Source organism: Crocuta crocuta, unplaced genomic scaffold (genome assembly GCF_008692635.1).
Source record: "Crocuta crocuta isolate KB4526 unplaced genomic scaffold, BGI_CrCroc_1.0 scaffold193, whole genome shotgun sequence".
NCBI classification, from domain to species: Eukaryota; Metazoa; Chordata; class Mammalia; order Carnivora; family Hyaenidae; genus Crocuta; species Crocuta crocuta.
The window spans coordinates 4,026,589-4,043,082 of record NW_027529624.1 but is presented as its reverse complement, the minus strand read 5'-3'; the positions used below and the strand labels follow the sequence as shown (position 1 = coordinate 4,043,082).

Sequence of the window (16,494 nt, the reverse complement as noted above, 5' to 3'; positions counted from 1 at the left end):
AGCAGAAAGAAGGCATGTGGGTGATGAGGTGAGCTCCCCAAGGTTGCCAAACTCCATCTGCCCCACGAACCTTGACTTCAGATGCTATTTTAGCCTTTTCTGTTGGCTCTTGGCAAAACAGAAGTTGGAAGAAAAAGAAATAATGACAGACAGGTTCATCTGACAGCTGACCTTAGGAGGGGAGCTCGTCTATTTTTTCGAATGAACATTTAGAAACAAATTCAGATGAGTTGGCCGTTTGTAGAACCCCTGTCATGTGCCAGGTAAGATGTGGAGTGTTTCCAAAGTGGTTTTATTAAATCCTCAGGGGAACCTTTGCAAACCACTGTTTTGCAGCTGAGTGCACTGTGCTTAAGTGACTTGCCTACTGTCACACGGCTGTAAATGTAAGGCTGGCGGCTCAGTGCTGGCCTCCCCTGAGTTCGGGGCTCTGTTCTGGTTCTACCACAGAAGACATAGTGGCTTCCTCATGTTGACCTGGAAGTGATCCTGCATCCCAGTCCCTGGCCTCCTTCTGTGGAGGCTTAGGTAGCCCAATGGAGAACATTTCCAGAGGAACATGGCAGCCCGAGAGCTGTTATAGCCACAAATCAGCACTTAACTCTGGTTGGACTTGCATGTGGAACATTCTGGAATCTCTTTAGCGGGCATCTGGCATGGAGCTCTCTCCCATAGCTTTCTCCTCACTCTGCCCTTGCTTCCAAAAACAGAGGCCGTTCCTTGTGCATACTCATCCCCCAAGGGCTGGGTCCACGGGAGGCCCTCAACACCCAGTCCCGAGGCTGAAGTTGCTTCTCAGAGCACTAAGGCTGATCCTGACTCCATCAGTTAATATTTGAGTTCTCTTAATCTTTTTTGCCTCAGTTTCCTTGTCTTGGGGTGAAGGTAATACCCCGCGGTGTTGGTGCTAGGTCTCAGGGAGCAAAAACGTTTAATGGGAGCAGTTATTCTTGTTATACTCACTGTTGTATTGCCAGGTGGGTGCTCAGGAAACATATACTGAATGACGGAATAAGGGGTCCCTCTCTAAGCCTCATTTCCCCCACTTTGAAAAATGAGATCATGGTGTTGATCAGTAGTTCTTAAGGCGGGGGTGCTTCTCAAATTCCTTGGAGGCCTTTTCTGTAAACCCCCAGCCAAGCCCTGCTTCTGAAATCCTGCCTCCCTATGTCTTGGTGGGAGCTGGGCACGTGCATTCTGGAAATAAGGGTTCCGGGTGATGCTCACGTGCGGCTCCAGTTAAGAATGAGGGGCTCGCTGGCTTCTCAAGTCCCTTGACTGATTCTGCTTTGACAGGTAGGGGCAAGGCCTCGGGGTCTCCTCGGCACTCACTACAGCCCTTCACCTCCCACCCATCCTTTAAGACACGGCTTAAAAGTCACCTCCAGAAAGACTCCCCTCTCCTCCTTGGATCAGGAACACCCCTCTCAGTTCTGTGCCCCAGGATCCTGCTACTGGGCATTTGTAATGCCGCTACCAGCCGGAATGAGATGTGTCTTCAGTAGGAGGCAGACTAGGAGAGGGCAGAGTCTTGCCTGGTTCGATGGGCACTCCTCATCCCACCTTTCCCCAGCCTCTTGGACCTAACTGGCACATCATATATATTCCAGTACGGAATTACTTTTTCAAAAGCTAATTTATCTGGTTTCACATGTATAAGTCAAAACTGACTCCATCTTATTCAGACCAGTGACAAAGGACATCTTTGTTAGATGGGTCTTTTTTTTTTTTCTTTTTAATAAATCAGGGACATTTGGTGGGGGGGAGAAGGATCCTCTTCCTTTGTAATTAGCCTTGATGATTAGACTGTCTTTTCCATTACGTTTTATTTTTACTCTCTTGGAATTGATCAAGTGGCCTCTTTTCAGTGAAGGTTACCCTTCAGAGGAGCAAGGGAGCTTGATTAGAGCACTGGGGGATTTAACTTTGTGTTTTGTAAAAAATAAGGAATGGTGGAGAGGGCTGATGTGAGCTGATGGGCGAAAGGTCCGCCCTTGAGCTATAAAAAAGGACCTTCACACTGAGAAACTGAAAGCCAGCTCCCAGGACAGGATTTTTTTTCTTTTTTCTTTGCCAACAACTGCTCAAGTATTTAATAGTCACTTTTATTTTTGAATTTGTTTTATATTTGGCAAAGCTTCCCGACCAGTCCCTCGCTGCCAGTCATCAGTGCCGAGGGCAAGTTCTTTTTTATTTTTAAAGCACATTAATATTTGTGTTCATTAACTGTGAATTTATGTTAGCCGTTTGAGTGTGACGTTTGTTTTATTTTTTTATTTTTTATTTAAAAACATTTTAATGTTTATTTATTTTTGAGAGACCGAGCACAAGTCAGGGAAGGGCGGAGAGAGAGGGAGACACAGAATCTGAAGCAGGCTCCAGGTTCTGAACTGTCAGCACAGAGCCCATCACGGGGCTTGAACTCACGGACCACAAGATCATGACCTGAGCCGAAGTCAGATGCTTAACTGACTGAGCCACCCAGGTGCCCCTGTTTTACTTTATTTTTTTGGAAACAAATGGATTTGAGTGAAACAAATGGTAGAGTGCCTTGGTAGACTGCCTAATCCCCAAGTGGCGCCTTAATTTTAGTGTCAAGCATCTAAAAGAGTGTCCTGGTGAGACCAGGCTGTGTGTGCCCCTGGTCACCTTCCTGCCTGTCTGTTGGGACTGAGTTAGAGACATGCTGAGAACAGTTTCATTTCACAGTTGCTTCCTTTTGTCCACAGCTGAAACAAGAGGTATCTTGGAGGGGGTCCCTTGAGTGTTCTGGGCAAAGAGCAGAAGGAAGTTTGCTTTTCTCTGTTCATCTGGTGAATATTTAGTACCTGCTTCAAGGCGTGTTCAAAGGATACAGAAGTTCAGACAAAGTCCTTTCCTTGTGAACATACTCTTTCCAGCTCAGCTTATGTGGGATGGGTGCTGGATGGGTCCTTGCTATACAAGGCATACTTATTTAGACCTCAGCAATCTGAGGTAGATATTAGGGATTACGTGCTCGTGCGCGCTCATACACACACACACACACACACACACACACACACACCTGTAAATATTTTGGTGTGGGACATTTTGCAAAATAGTTAAGCTATGGAATTATGCAGTATGGGTTTAAAAATAAACCTGCCTCTTTTTTTTTCTTTTTAAGTTTATTATTTCTTTTGACAGAGACAGAGGCAGTTTGTGTGTGGGGGAGGGGCAGACAGAGATGGGGGGGAGAATGGATCCCAAGCAGGCTCTACACTGTCAGCATGAACCTGACATGTGGCTCGAACTCATGAACTGTGACATTATGACCTGAGCCAGAATCAAGAGTTGGATGCTTAACTGACTGAGCCACTCAGGAGTCCCCCCAAATAAACCCTGCCTTTTAACCAACTGTGCTGTATTGAACAAGGGACTTCAGCATTCATAGCCTCATGCCCTCCTCTGTTGAATAAGGCTAAAGGCTGGATGTCCCTCTCTGGGTCATTGAAATGATGTGCGAGGGGCATAGCAGATGGCCTGACTGCACAGGGGCAGCACTTAGTAGGTTGGAGCTGCGGTGGAGAGGACAAATTTTTCCCTACCCTCTAAGACTCAGCGGTCAGGCCTATGAAATAAGCTGACAGAAGACAGATTAACAGGAGAAAAGCATTCAAATTTTATTGGATGTTGAACGTTTTATGGAGTACAGGGGTGGGGGGAGGAGGAGGCTTAGGAGGTCAGTGTATGGGGGACGGTGGCCACCAATGGCAGAAAAGGGCTATCTAGCAGCATCTGTTAATGTAGATTCTCCTCTGTGCTGTCTGCCTCTCTGGTGATAAAGTTCTCCCCACTTCCTGGTGTGGGAAGAGAGGGAACCTTCACAGGGGAATTTATGCCCTGTTTCCAGGCAGGTAGGGAGAGGGCAGAGAGCCCATCTGGGCCTTCTTTTTCTCTATGCCATCTGCTCAAGGAGTCCCTGTGCCAGAGGGGCGTATCTTGAGTGGCATACTCTGCAATGTGTTGTCAGCCCAGGTGGGAGTGAGAAAACGAGGCTCTTTACACCCCTAAGCCTGGAGTCCATCCTGGGCCCAGTCCTGCACCAGGAATGACCTGACATCCAGTTTGTTGTCAGAAAAGTCCCTCGTGGCAGGGGACACGGAGGCCCCGGGGCTCCCTGGTCCTACTGTGTAATTGCAGGGTGGTCTCCGACGTGTTATCCACTGCTGCAGGTGTTGCTCCTCTTGTTTCTGAACTAGGACAAGGACGCTAACTTCTGTGGCCCCCTCCCTCATTCCTTTCAAGTCTCTGCTTAAATTTCATGTGGAGGAGGCCACCCCTGGCCACCCGCTTATCATTGCTCTCCTCACCTGGCATGCCCCATCTCCTTTGCCCTACTCTGCCTTTTCTTTTTTTCCCCAAAACACTTATCACTTGTAACATACTGTGGGGTTTATTTTTTTAAATGTTTTATGTTTATTTTTAATTACCTCTTCCTCCCATTGGAATGTAGACTCATTAAGGGTCAGGATCTTTATTTACTTTGTACCTCCATCATCTTGAAATTGCCTGACACAAACAGGTGCTGTGAAGAGTTAAACACCTTATAGAGAAAAGGAAAACAGCCAGCAACTTCTGATTGCTGTCCGCATGGGCCGGCCTGGCTGTGATGGAGAGGCCCTGGTGTTTTCCTTTCCAATGAGAGCAATTTCACAGCACACCAGGATGTGGTAAGGTCACTGTGTGATGGTGATAGAACCTAAGAGGAAGGCAAGGACACTCCATGATCGGGACTGATCGCAGATGAAGACAAACTCGCCGTGCAGTCTACAAAACTGGTCCAACACCCCTTCTCTCTCATCAGGTGATTGACTGCTGTCTCTTCACCAATTAGAGCGATAGCCCTACTCTGTTCCTCCTGCTTCTCAGTTAACCGTTAACGAGGGTGCATGCTCAGAGAATTCCTGCTTTATGACTGCACCCACCAGAACAAAACCATGCTTCCTCGAACCCTCCCCCAAATCACTAAGCAGGCCCAAGGTGCATAATGAGTACTTCCTAACATCCCTATACTGAGACAACTTAGATTCTCTGGGATGACTTCCTTGTTTGACTTCAGGTTTATTCCTGGTCGTCTTGGCTGGAGGCTTCAGCATCAGTGGCCTGGAGAATAAGACTCTGTCACTAGGCATCACTGTACAACTGTGTAGGTTATCATTAATAAATGAATGATATTGAACAGATGTGATGTCTGCTCATCCTGAGTTTCCCAATCGGCAAAGGGAGAAGGTTGACCAGATGGCTCACTGGGGTTTCTTATGGTTGTTACATTCTGTAACTCCTGGGTATTACTAAGTGCTCAGTGTGTGTTTTGCATTATGGGGACCAGAAAAGAGGTAGTAGGAGGTGTCTTGGAATCCCCCCTGGGCTGTAGCACTTGCATGCCATGTGGGCCTGCGCGAGATACAGGGCTCTGAATTTTGGTTTCATTAACTGTAAAATTGCGATGGTGTTAATTAATAATATTGATAGATAATACCAATGATAACGATAACATTAAATTTCCAAGAGCTTACTCTGTGTGATCTGAGTCAATGTCCCATGAATTCTCACAATAACCGTATGAGGGAAGTGCTGTTACTTTAGTGAACACACAAGGAAATGAAGTCACAGAGGTTCAGTAACTCTCCTAAGCTCACACAGCTAACCAGTGTCAGAACTGGGATTGAAACCTAGGTCTTAGTCATGTGAAGCCACATGTTTTGACTTCTAAGCTCAGACTCTTCACCATAAGGCTTCGGTGAACCACTGTGATTGCTGTTGGAGAGGAGCGGAGGCCTCAGTCCCGCACACCTCCCCTGGTTGGGATGTTAATGCAAGGGTTGTGGTATGCAGCCTCAAGGCGTGAAGTTGAAAGAAAGGGAAAGCCTTCTGGAAGAGGCTGATAGGAGGATGTACAACTTCAAGAGACACTTAGAACAGTGCTGGTCTTCTGTCCGCTGATTTCACTGTGTATGAGCTCTTAATGACTCTAATTGCTAGATTTTTAATTTGTAAAAAATAGGGTCAGTAATCTCTCTTTACCTCACAGAGGAGGTAACACTGTGGAAGTGCTTTGTAAATGGTCCTGTGCATAAGGCCTGCTCTAACTGTGGAGAAAAAGAAAAAACAAAACATGTGGTTACAAGGCATTTCACGGAACAGAAGCCAGGTGCTAAGTGACCCTCAGTCTTCCACTCCCCAAACTTTGGAAAGGACTGTTACCATAGGAACCTTGTCATTATTATTCAGCAGACATAGACTTGGGAGGGTAGAGTCTTTTTGAAAGGCCCTTTAGGTTACTTGTAGGGGCTTGGGAGCAGGAGTATGGGGGGAGAGGCATTACATCAGGAGGGGAGCACCCACAGCCCCTCCGGGGAGGGGCCCAGGGCTGAAGGAGCCGTTGCCTTTAAACCATCTGCCCCTATCCCCTCCACTTGTTCAGGGATTTAAATTGGAAAATGGGTCAACCACATTATTCTTCCATATAAGGTTATGAAGTCTACCTGTATTAAAGAGGGGAAGGGGCACCTGGGTGGCTTCGTCAGTTAAGTTTCTGACTTTGGCTCAGGTCATGATCTCACAGTTGGTGAGTTTGAGCCCCACTTTGGGCTCTGTACTGAGAGCTCAGAGCCTGGACCCTGCTAAGATTCTCTGTCTCCCTCTCTGTCTCTGCCCCATCTCCCTCTTGTGCTCTGTCTCTTTCTCTCTCAAAATGAATAAACATTAAAAATAAAATACGGGAAGAGATTCTCCTATGGATTTTCAGATGATGATGATGATGGTGATGATGATATTTAGTAATAATACCATCATCTACCATTTACTGGGTATCCTTTGCCAGACACCGCAGTCAGCATGTGTACGCATTATCTCAGCACTTAACAACAAATTCATTTTTGTCCCCCTTTGAAAATGAGGAAGCTGAGGCACAGAGAGACTGAATTACCTACCCGTAGTTACCAGCCAGCAGGTCTCATGGCCTAGATTTGAATTTGTTCCTTCTGACCTCAAAGTCCAAAGGCTTAAGGTTTTGCTCCCTGGAGTCCTCACAGAGACCCCCAAGCATGTGAGAGCTATTATCTAGGGCATCGTCTTTTAGATGGGTAAAGGGAGGTTGGAAGCGGGGAGATCCATGTTAGAGGGCCATGTTGTTGGTGGGGGGGGAGGGGCTGGGATAAGGCCTCGATCTCCACCTCAGTCTAGAGAGGTGTCATATGATTTTTTTCTCCTGATGGTTTTCTCCTAGTATGCTTTTTTTGGACAGAAGTGTGGGTCTCCTTTTGTTTTTCAGTTGGAAAAGACCTAAGACCACAGAGCCAAACCACCCCAGCTCCCAGCCTACTTCTGCCCCTGGCCAGCCACGTGATGTGGGACTTGTTATATAATCTCTGTACGCCTTTATGTTTCCTCATGTGGAAAATTGAGATAACAGCCGTACCTACACCAGAGGGATGCGATAGAAACGGAAAGAATTAATATATCTGAAATTCTTGGTACATGGTGAGTTATCAGTAAGTGCTACCCGTTTCATGGCTTGTAGTCCTAATTTGAGTCTGTTCCGGTATGTTGGAGTTCCTGTCCTTCCCCGCGCCCCCCCCCCCCCTACCCCCCTGGAAACATGGATGCCATTGAAGACATGGTAAAGTTGCGGAGGTGCTGGATGGAAAAGTTCATGAAAACATTTGCTTACCACACCCACCCAGGTGCTTTGGGTGTTCTGTGAAGTGTATCTGTGTGTGTGTGTGTGTGTGTGTGTGTGTGTGTTGGACCTGGTATTTAGGAGACGAGTTTATTTTGATCAGCATGTCATCCTGGGGTGACTCAGGTAAAGGTATTCCCTGGGCGTTGAGATTGATGATACAGCCTTGCCCCTGGGCCAGAAACAGCACAAGGGCCTAGAGGTTATATCCTGGTCATCTTTCTATGGTCCCTGCGATAGAGCAGGGCTTGCCAAAGATGAAGTAGATGGGGGAAACAGATGAAGAACAGGGAAGCAGAGTGAAAGAAGGGGGTGGGGCGGAGCAGAGAAGAAAGGGATCGGTCATATAATTAGTCTTTTCAATCCTTTTGATTTTTATTTATTTTTTAAATAATTTATTGTCAAGGTAGCTAACACACGGTGTATACAGTGTGCTCTTGGCTTTGGGCGTAGATTCCCCTGATTCATCGCTTACATCTAAAACTCCATGCTCATCCCACCAAGTGCCGTCCTCAATGCCCATCACCCATTTTCCCCGCCCGCCATCAACCCTCAGTTTATTCTCTTTATTAAGAGTCTCTTGTGGTTTGCCTCCCTCTCTGTTTGAAACCATTCCCCCCCTTCCCTTACCCCGTGGTCTTCCGTTAAGTTTCTCAAGTTCCACATATGAGTGGAAACGTATGATATTGGACTTTCTCTGACTGACTTACCCTGTTAGATACCTTAGAAGGTAGTGAATATGGCTCTCTAATTTGGAGACCAGAGAGGTGTTTCAGATAAGTTATTTACTCAGGGATAGTCAGGGATGGATCAAGGACCTGGACCTGGGACCCTCTGCCTCAGAGTCACTCTGGGATGGACCCCAGGGACTTACCTTGAGTAATTAGTAGAAGAGCAGTTTATTCGGAACGAAAGCTCTTTGGGTACAGGTGGGCATACCTTCAGTGAAGCACTGGGGTTCAAGGGTCACATGTCAGAAGTAGGGGACCCCTCTGTCTCAATGTGGCTTCAGGAATAGTTAGTTCCCTCCCCTCTCTGGCAGAGGCAGAACCCGGATCAGGCTGAGGATGGGCCGCTGGCTTGGGGACAGCTGGTAAGGGGCACATCTTTCCTCCCCTTCATTAATTCTGGAGGGAATGCTTATTACTCTGAGTTATTTAGTGGCCCTTGGGGGGTAGGAAATAGAACTGCTGGCCAAAAACTCTTCATGCCTGCCCTTTCTTATTCCACTGCTTCCTTGGGCCTGTGAGCCTGGTTTAAAAATCACTTAGCCGCCCTCCTGTTGCTGTCCTTATACGTGACATACTTCAGATGTAAATACATTTGCCATGAGCAATATTGGGGTGGTTCAGATAGACTTGGAGGAGATTTCTGATTAGTCTTTTCCTGATAAGCACCCACTTGTTTATACTCTGAGCTTCCACAGTGGTTGCAAGCAATAGTGTCATACCAGTAAAAACAAACAAACAAACAAAACAAAACAAAACAAAACAAAAAACCACAACAAAAAAACCCCCCAGAAACCTACAGAGGGCTTTAAAAAAAATACCTGTGTTGCTGATTTAGTTTTGATTGCTCATATTCTGGCTTCTTTCATGAGACTATTAATGGACTGGGGAGACTGCTTTTAGCCTCAGTAAGTCCCTCACCAGGAAGTGGAACAGGGACATCGATCGTTTTGGGGTCCTCCAGACAGTGCCACACAGAAACAGGCTGCTAATTTTGTAACCACCAGTTAGCCTTAGTGGGGGCGGCAGGAATCACTGGTTTGATTATTGATCGGGAACTGTGGCTTGTAGTTAGGTTCTTTGGGGGTGGGAAAACTGATGAATGAATGAGTTGAAGCGGTAAGAGATGGGGTCACGCTGGGATGGTTAAGCAATTGTTTACAAAAAGGAAAATGTGAAGTAGTGGTGGGAAGACAGGGTTTGCTTGGCTTTTCCTAGCAGTTGATCTGAGCAGATGATTGAGAATTTTTAGCAGACGTGGTATCTGGGGGAGCTCTTGTGCAGGTCAGTTGATAGTATGGGCTCTTGGAAGTCCAGTGGAGGGGCACCTGGTCGGTTAAGCGTCCGACTTCAGCTCAGGTCATGATCTCATGGTTCGTGGGTTCGAGCCCCGCATCGGGCTCTGTGCTGACAGCTAGCTCAGCACCTGGAGCCTGTTTCGGATCCTGTGTCTCCCTCTGTCTCTGACCCTCCCCTGTTCACACTGTCTCTATTTAAAAAAAAAAAAAAAAGAGGTCCAGTGGATTCTGGGGCACCCAGCTGGTCAGTCAGTGGAGCATGGGATCCTTGATCTCAGGGTTGTGAGTTCAAGCTCCACATTGGGCGTAGAGATTACTAAAAATCAACAAGTGAAAACTTAAAAAAAGTCCAGTGGATTTATTAGTGTTGCTTATTTATCTAGTTCCAGGTTATCGGTCACCTACCATGTGTAAAGCACTGTTCCCGACAATGCTGGAATTTAAACTGTAAATTCTATAATCTGTAAAAACTATACTGATATCATTACCATGTTAACTGTGTCTTATTGAATTCTGATTTTTAAAAAGTGAATAATCTCACGTTGTTAAGCAGAGAGCTTCAGGTCAACAACAGGGTTTAATGCCCTCTGGGTAAAAACAAAAAGGTATAACTTGATGTTTTTGTATGTTTGTGAAAGATTTTGGAAGATACACAAGAAGCTGAAAACTAATTTAATGCAGAAAGTCATAATTAATGGCTGCCAATAACACAGAGAGAAAACAACCAGATGTTATGTGTCTCCTGATGGAACTGGAATCTGGTGGAAATCCTTTTTTTTTTTTTTAAAAATTTATTTATTTTGAGAGAAACCAAGATAGCACAAAAGTGCGTGTTGGGGGTGGGGGGGGAGGTAGAGGGAGGGAGAGAGAGAATCCCAAGCAGGCTCTGCGCTGAGCTAACATGGGGCTTGAAGCCATGAACCCGGCCTGAGCTGAAACTAGCATTTGGGTGCTTAACCAACTGAGCCCTCATATCTGGTTGAGACTCTTGATCTCTGAAATCAGCAAAAATGCATGAGGTACAGCCATATGTCAAATGATAGAGATGCACTCATGGGAATCCAGGCAGTGGGAAGTGCTAGAGAAAAAAAGTCCTTTATCAAATTAATTGTAAGGGGGAAAATTGATGGAGCAGTGACTTAAATGTCACATGATATTAAGGAGTTAATGTTTTTATGTTCTCAGTAATGAAATTGAGGTCTAGATATTCAAAATCTCTTATCTTTTAGACAAATATGTTAAAATATTTTTGAGTAGATGACAGTATATTTGGAGATAGGTTTTATTATTAGTTTTTAACTTTTGTTTTATTTTTGAGACACAAAGAGACTGAGCATGAGCAGGAGAAAGGCAAAAGAGAGGGAGACACAGAATCTGAAGCAGGCTCTGAGCTGTCAGCACAGAGCCTGATGTGGGGCTTAAACCCATGAACCGTGAGATCATGACCTAAGCCAAAGTCTGATGTTTAATCGTCTGAGCCACCCAGGCACCCTGACATAGAATTTTAAATAAAGTAGTCATCAATCTGGTCTGTTTCTCCTCTGCTCCATATGGAGAGTTATAGTGAGGTTTGCTGTAAGTAGTATCCTGAGATGTTCCAACTTAGAAAGATGAACCAGTTTGCTAGCACTGTTCCTTCTGTTTCTAGGGGTTGGAAGAGGAGAGGGAGAGAGACTCGGTAGGGCTTTGTGAATCCTACAAACGCACTTTGACCACAGCTATTTCACTTGTATGTTTTATATCTTGGAGCTCCCCCATAAGATTTCATTTGGGACAATAAGGTATTTTTCCTGCTTAAAAAAAGGAAGAAGTTTGGAGGCCACTCCCTAACATTATAAACCAGGAAACTGAAGCCCAGGCAGGTAAGGTGATGTACCCAAATTCACACCCCAGGCACATTGCAGAGCCCCAGACCTCTTGTCAGATGTTCCTTGCACTGCTCAGTCATGCTTCTGGTTATTCTTTTAGGCTTTGTGTGCAGGGTAGATCACCTGTGTTCAGGTGTCTGGTGCTGCTCTCCCCAGCTGCAGGGAAAGCCAGGCTGGAGTCATTCTCTGTGTGCAAAGTGCTTTCTCCAGGCTCCTGCTCCAGGCTCCCGGACTTGCTCTCTGCCCAAACTCCTGGCTGTGCTTCTGTGTGCAAGGCAGCCTTGCAGCAGGAGGAAGACATCGAATTTAGGAAATGAACAGTCTCGTTGGGACCCTACACAGGCTGGAAAGCCTGTATATCGAACACTTAATCATTTTTAATGCTTATTTCATCTGCTGCTCATCTTTATTTGCTTTCAGTAAAACCTAGGTGTCTCATAGGGACGCAGGAGATAGATACCCCACCCTTCAGGGCCAGGTACACAGGTGGAGCACAGCTAGAATCCAGGCTTATAGGGCTGTTTCTGTAATTGAAAGGAGAGGTTCCCCCTCTCTCCCTCCCACCCCATATCCAGATATCTACCTAGGAAAAGAGGGGAATGGGGAAACTAAAAGTATGGAGGAAAGCGGTAGAAACAGATTGTTGGCTTTTAAAATCTCCTATGTTAATGTTAGGCCAGTGGCCCTTTAACTTCTGTTATTGCCCCCCAAACCTGCAGTTTAAGGCTTAACTTCCATCAGGAACATTTGGGTAGAGATTTGCCAGATTGGGGATGGGGAGAGGGTCTGGGGTAGGGATGGGATGTATGGGAGGATGGTGGTAGTGACTTTGGGTGCAGTTTGAATAAGGCCCCATAAAAGCCTGATCTACCTGTGACCTCCCTCCTCTACCTCTGCTTACCCTGAGATCTCCTGTTTAGTCTCAAGGCTGTTAAGCCCTATGGGCTATATTCAGAACTGAACTCAGGACTGGCAGCCATCTGCTGGAGGCAGAATTAATAATTTCAGTCTTTTAAGTTGTGCCTGCTGTATGCTTGGACTCTGGGTTATAGGGATGGCTAGATCTCTAGTACCTGCTCTAAGGTGCATAGTCTAATAAGCTAATGAAAAAATCATGCATAAGAACTCAATTTTATTGAGTCTTTGCTCCTTGCCAGCCACATGATAATGTTTTACCTGTGTTTGGTCATTTAGTCCTTGCAGCGACCATAAAGGAGAGTTACCATTAATAACCCCATTTTACAGAGAGGTCCTGTGACTTAACTGAGCTCATAGAGCCCATAGTAAGTGTAGAAGTAGGGTTTGACACTAGGCAGCTATCTTCTAAAGTGCTCCCTCTTACTACCATGCCCTTCTGCCTTCTGCTGTGGAGGGGACATTGCAGTGTGCTGAACACAGTCACAGAAATGTGTGTAAGCATAGCGGTGATGGAGAAGCAGAGGCAACCCACTGTCATGAGTGCAGAGGACAGAAGGGAAAGTCAAGAAGTCTTCAGAGAAGCAGTGAAACCTGGGTTGTATTTGGGGATGAAAAGGTATCTACCCACATAGGCCAGGAGTGAAAATTCCGGCCCAAAGGAGCAACGCATGCAGGAGCCAGGGGCACAAACAGGGTACCCTATTTGGAGAGTGGCAGGTGATTGATTTGTGCTGGGATAGAAAATTCAAGTCGGGGAGGGAGAGCAGTAGATGGCCATGCTGGAGAAATTCTCAAGGGCACCATCTGTGCCGTCCTCTATTTCACTAGCCACTAGCCACATGGGGCTACTTTAAATTAATTAAAATAAAATTAAATGAAAATTCCAGGTCCTCAGACTTAATAATCCAGTGCAGCTAGTGGCTACCATATTGGATTGCACAGATGTAGAACAGTTACATCGTTGCAGAAGGTTCTGTTGGAGAATGCTGGGCTAAATCATTTTCTTATTTGGCACACATCTGTCAGGCCCCACCTGGTGTGTCACCTGCAAGTGTCAAGTTTCAGAGTGTTTGGTTTGGGTGGAAGAGCATGTGTTGGCTGCTTAGGCTCTCATGAAGGGGTAGTGAGATGGTGTGTTCAGTTAGAGGAGAAATTGTACACTTGCTTAAGATACAAACTTTTTTTTTTTTAAGCACTGCTCAGATCAGTATATAAAGCTCTCAAGAAATATATCATTTCCCCTCTAAGCCAGCAGAGCTACTAGTTTCATTAGAAAGGCAACAGCAAATCTATTTTTAATTTTATTTTTTATTAAAAAACACCCTACTGCTTGAGATTCTAATCTCTAACTGGATAATAGGTGTCATTTTAGAGTTGCAAATAGCCAGTGAAATAGCATGCATTGAGGGTACTTAATAAATAGGATTCGGTGCTTTACATTAGTGGAGGGACAAAAATAGGTCAAAAAGCTTTTCCTCTTTCCTTTTGAGTACAATGATCTGACTTTCCAGATGGTGAGGAACCATTTAGAGCCATAAAGTGATTTTGATTTAGATAATGGTAACCTTGCTTAATTTCACAAAATTTATGTTTTGTAAAAGGGGCTTGGCTTTCTTTGAAGTTCTGTGAGCCGTCGATCGATAGTTTCGAATGTTTTTTGTGACGAAGAGGTTCAGTTTTTAGGACTTTTTGTGATTTACTCCCTGTGTTTTGAAACAGTTTGCCACTATTTTTGGAGTGCTTGCTTTTTTGAAGATTTTTACTTGAGTCCTGATTGTGTCTCTTGGTATTCAGTGTGGCTTTGGGCAAGACTTGGTTGGGCAAGACTTGGAAGGGCAGCTCTTTTCCACCTCAGCATGTATTCGCCCTGCTCAGTCTTTCTGTGGAAATCTACTTCATTTTTTAAATGTTTTTATTTATTTCTGAGAGAGAGAGAGAGACAGAGAGAGAGAGAGACAGAGAGAGAGAGTGTGAGTAGGGGAAGGTCAGAGAGAGAGGGAGATACAGAATCTGAAACAGGTTCCAGGCCCTGAGCTGTCAGAGCCTGAGCTTGTCAGCACAGAGGCTGATGCAGGGCTTGAACCCACGAACTGTGAGATCATGACCTGAGCCAAAGTCGAATGTTCAACCAACTGAGCCACCCAGGCTCCCCTGTGGAAATCTACTTCAGCCTGTGAACTTTGGTGGAGAAAATATTGTGCCTGACTTAAGGGTGTGACTTTCAGGGGTAAGGCAGATTACCCTTCACCACAGTGATTTGGGTAGGCACATGGCTTAGAGCCAATTAGATATAATGGGACTTTTGTAGGGACTCTTGAGAAAGGTGCGTGTGTTCTTTTCCACCGGCCTTGAACCTTAGAGGGTAGAGCTATGCACATCCTACCTAGCTACATCCTACCTGGCAGCTGTCTCTTCACAGCTTGGCATCTGCGAATGAGGTCAGTGTGGATAAGAGCAGAGCTGAAAACTGAAGAGAGACCAGGTCATTCCTTAGACCTAGATCAAACCTTGCCTGAGGGCAGATCTACCCTGGGACTTTGCAGATTATAAACCACTAAATTCTCTGTTTTGTTTAGAGTAGTTTTTTTTATTGCTTGGAACTGGAAAATACCCCCTTTTTAAACATTCCTAAAGGAAAAAAACCAAAGTATTTGCCTATCACCTAAGGTTATTATAAAGATGAAGGCAGGTGACATATCCAAAGCATTTTTGAAGGGTAAAATCATACTCAGATGTCACGTATTTGCAAGCAAAAAGATGTTAGAGGCTTTCAAACCAAATTTGACTTTGTTATTTATTTATTTATTTGTTTGTTTGTTTGCTAAGGAGTAACAATTTAGTTTCACGGATCAATGTTAACTGAAGAGACTAGACTGTATTATAACATTCTGAGTATTTTCCCAAAGTGAGTTGGCCTCCAAAAATAATTTTTAAATGAATATATATAAAAGTAGTCCTTAAGAACTGAGAGTAAAACTACAAAAAGATTCTTTTTTTTTAGGACCATTTTTGTTTTTCTGAACTAGATCCCTTTTTAGTGTATTAATTTCCTAGATTATTTAAGTGGGGCTATCCATTTTGAGAGGCACCTATTTAGTGCCAGGCTAGCTGTTTTGTATATGATGTCATTAAATCAATATTGAGCATGCAGTAGACTGGAATCCCAAACCTAGTCACAATGGGTGTGTTTTTTCACATTATACAAATTTTCCTCTGTTGGTTTGCGTTGTCTCCTACCTTCTGTGATTCAGAGGGATTTTAGAGGCACATTCTCTAACTGACCCCGCAAATAGTTGAATATGATTTTATAATCCACAAGGGACTGGAGTAAGCAGAGTTTTATGTCCTAAACAGCAGAAAGTGCATGGGCTTTGAGGTTGGGTAGACATGGGCTTGAGGTCTGGTTGACCTCATCTGAACAAAGGAAGGATCACAGTTCTCTGCAGTGAATTGGTTGTGAGGACTGAAGGGGGTGATATGTGTCAAAGCACCTCACACCTGGTAGGTAGTCAATAATCACCTTTCTTATTTTTTTTTTTATTCATGTAGATGAGATATTTTCAGGCAGTGAGTCTAGCTCTAGGGAAATTAGGAATTTTATTGAAGAATCAATTGGTCCCAGTAGCCTCCATCTTTTAATTCTTTAGACTACTAAACCTTGTGCTCAGTAGATGTTCTGTTTTTGGAGATCTGGGTAAGTTTTAAGTAGAGATGAGGATGTTCTCTGTTCAGACATGCTAAAATATATTTGTCCGTTCATTCATTCATTCATTCAAATTATAATGGGGACCTTCTTTGCCAGGTGTTGAGGAAACATCTCCTTTTCACCTGTCCTAAGTATTTCTTGAGTTCCTAGTAGATCTGTGGACTTTGGGTTATTTCTAGAGCTGATATTTAGATACAAGTAGAGTTTTCCACCAAGATTACATGTTTGCTTGCTGTCTTGGGTTAGATTTTGTTGTCAGGGGAATAGTTCG

At 44.7% G+C, this 16,494-nt stretch overlaps 1 protein-coding gene across 2 annotated transcripts in view; it reads left to right on the top strand.

Moving 5' to 3' along the window:
• LARGE1 (LARGE xylosyl- and glucuronyltransferase 1) overlaps nt 1-16,494 on the top strand; it is a 539,966-nt gene that overhangs the window by 59,735 nt on the left and 463,737 nt on the right. The window contains exon 2 of one of the 2 annotated variants that reach the window (XM_077762030.1): nt 7,298-7,506. The exons of the other annotated variant lie outside the window; for it this stretch is intronic. The gene's annotated coding sequence lies outside the window, so the exon portion shown is untranslated. The remainder of the gene's footprint in view (nt 1-7,297; nt 7,507-16,494) is intronic. 2 annotated transcript variants of the gene reach the window in all.